Raw genomic sequence first — 3,332 nt, 5'->3', positions numbered from 1 at the left:
GTAACCCAAATCAAGAATCTTAGTGAGTGGGCCCAATAATTCAAGAAGTTTGTCTTGGCACGAACGCCAAGACCTATCCAAACCCTTAGAGGGATCTTTAGAGTACTTGCGCATATATGTGACCATGGTAGGGTCTACATCAGGAGTGGAAGCAAGTTTGTCTGAAAGGTCAGGGCGAGGGCATTCCGAGCGTAAACGAGCTCGCACATCCTTTTCAAAAGGGGAACGGATGTGGGATTGAACATATTCAGCCACTTCCGGGGATGGCAACCAAGCAGAGGAATTGGGATGAATGATATCCGCAGGATTAAATGTCAAAACCTTAGGAGAAGATGGTGCATCAACATAATGCTCCTTCCGAGATTTCTTGGATGCTTAGTAGAGTCCGAGGACGTAGAAGAAGATGACCCATCATCTGTGTCAGAAGGGGGATCCAAACGGGCAGGCGCAGCACGCTTCCTCGATGAAGGAGCAGATAGGGTTTTTGCTAATTTTGCAAATTTGGTTTTGTGAGGGTTCTTTGGCGATTTCTTGCTACGACTAGAGGTAGGAGGCACCCAACCTTGTTGAGCTGCATAGTCAGAAAGGTGCTTTTTCAATGGCGCAATCTCCTGAAATAATGCCTGGCCCATAAAGTCATCCAGGGACGCTGAAGGCTCAACCTCCTCATAGTAATCCTCACCTTCCTCATCATAGTAATTCGCCATGGTGAAAAAAAAACACGAAATACAGCCCACAGGAAGGGAAAGTGATAAGTTTTTCTGAACTTATAAGGCAAAGCCAAATTGGGGGAGTGGTACCCCTAGTGCAAGTCGGTAAATGCAGGAGGAACCTGACCAAAATACAATTTTACATGGAGGGAGGACTCGCACTGAATACCAGTAATATTTTATCCACTCTAGGCAGAGCCTATGCAGATTTATACAACCCTCCGTGAAGTACTTGCAAGAGGGCGTCAGGGAGCTAAAGCAACAGCAAAGGGCAGGCGTCGATAAACACCAGTCGTTTCCGCAGTCTGTAGCAGGCGGACAGCTGAGGAGAAACACACGCCGTCACCGGGCGTGTAAACAAAGCATTCGCGCATGCTCAAAGCTGCTGCCAAATAGGTTGAGACGCGCGAGGCAGCGCGTCTCAGCCAGCTCCAACTCCCGCTCCACAAATTCAAAGAACAACGCGAAATGCGCGTTGAAGCAAACCGGAGGTGAACACACGCTCATATGACAAACAATTTAAACGAAGTCAACGACCTCGCAAAACACAACGAACGAGGTCAGCGACCTCAAACAAACATGCCAAGTGGCGTAGAAAGAGCATACACAGCGCGAAACGAAGCGCAAGACAGAGCAATGAAGCGCTGCAAATATCAATACACACAATGCATAAACATTAAGGTAATGAAATAAAAGCACTTAACTGGCTGCGAAGCAGCAAAGAAAGAGGAAGTGTTCACCTCTATGACCCTATTTATACATTCACATACTCTATGGTTACCCTGGGTTTATGGGTAATGTAGTCTGTTATTTCTTTACTGCGTACTGATTGGCTGCTGTGTTTTCAGTAAAGAAATTGAGAAAGCATAATCGGAGCCTCCATCCTGCCATAGAATTCAGAGAAGCAGGCAGCATCTGTGTCATGTGTGCAGCGCTGCAGCATAGATAGGGTCTGGGCCACGTTTCACTTCCCTTGAGCGCTCTTTGCCCCCTACCATCCTACTGCATCCAAACCTCCTGGCATCAGCTGTTTGTCATAGTTTGCTGCTTGAGGCATTTTTGTTGGGCTCAGTTATAGAAAAACAGTGGAAAGAAAAAAATGGGAAGAAAAAGGTAAAAAAGGGGCAAAAGCAGGAGAAAGTAGTCAGAAAAATGGAGGGGAAGGGAAAAGCAGTAAAAACGGAGCAAACTCAGGAGAAAACAGTCAGGACAATGGGGGAGACTAAGGAAAAAGCAGTATAAAACAAGGCAAAAACAGGAGAAGGAACTCAGAAAAATGGGGGAAAAAGAAGGAGAAAGCAGTAAAAAATGGGACAAAAGTAGCAGGCAAAAATAAGGGGGAGAGGAAGGGAAAAGCATTAAAAAGCAAGACAAAAGCAAAAGAAAGCACTCACAAAAATGGGAGAGGAAGAAGAAAGCAGTAACAAATGGTGCAATAGCAGCAGTCAGAATAACTGGGGGAGAGGAAGAGAAAAGCATTAAAAAACAAGGCAAAAGCATGAGAACGCACTCACAAAAATGGGGGCGAGGAAGAAGAAAGCAGTCAGAAAAACAGGGGAGAGGAAGGGAAAAGCATTAAAATACAAGGTAAAGTCAGGAGAAAGCACACACAACAGGCATTTGCAATGCAATAGGTTTCGCATTTGCGAGACTATGATCTATTGGCATTGTAAATGATAATGCCTTTTAATGTATGTGTTTTGAAAACCTGAAGCAGTGGGTAAACTTGCAGTTTGAATTTGAATTGAATTTGAATTTAAAACATTTGTAAAGCGCAGCATTCACCCTACGGTTTCTTGGCGCTATAGTGGTAGGTCCAGCAACTGAGGGCGGAGTGAACCTGGTGCAGGGAAAGGAAGGACAAGTTACAAGGAAAAGGCCTGTTTGAACAAAAACGTTTTTAGATCTGTACGGAAGGAGGAATATTGTGTGGCAGATCGTAGGTGGTCGGGGAGGGAGTTCCAAAAGGTGGGGGCCAAAGTTAAAAAATTGGCTCCTCCCCACTTTTTACGTTTAGCACGCGGGATTTGCAGGAGGGATTTAGAAGAAGAGCGAAGCTCTCTGACTGGGACATATTGATTGACCAGAGGGGAAATGAAGGCTGGGGCAGTGCCCTGGCAGGCCTGAAAAACCATACAGCCGGTTTTGAAAAGGGAGCGTTCCTTGACAGGAAGCCAGTGGAGCTCCTTGAGGAGGGGTGTAGAGTGGTGAAAACGTGGGAGACCATACACAACCGAGCCGCTTGGTTCTGGACCATCTGGAGCTTCCGTAGGCTATATGCAGGGATGCCGTTGTACAGGGCATTGGCATAGTCCAGCCGCGAAATCACCAGCGCGGACATGATCAGCTTAAGTGCCTGGGGGGAAAAGAAACGGGAGACAGTGCGGATGGTTCGGAGAGTGAGGAAACAGGAAGAAACCACAGAGCTGATTTGTGAGTGTAAGGTGAGTTGGTTGTTCATTTTAACACCCAGGGTTTTAACTGTGGAGGAAGGAGTGGGGGAGGGACCAAAAGAAGTGGGCCAGAAGAGAGAGTTCCAGGGACTGGAAGAACCACCTGTGAGAACCAACTTGGTTTTGTCCGGGGTCAGCTTGAGATGGTTGTGGTTCATCCACTCCCTGA

Source organism: Lissotriton vulgaris, unplaced genomic scaffold (genome assembly GCF_964263255.1).
Source record: "Lissotriton vulgaris unplaced genomic scaffold, aLisVul1.2 SCAFFOLD_1251, whole genome shotgun sequence".
NCBI classification, from domain to species: domain Eukaryota; kingdom Metazoa; phylum Chordata; class Amphibia; order Caudata; family Salamandridae; genus Lissotriton; species Lissotriton vulgaris.
Note: the sequence above shows the minus strand (reverse complement) of the source record.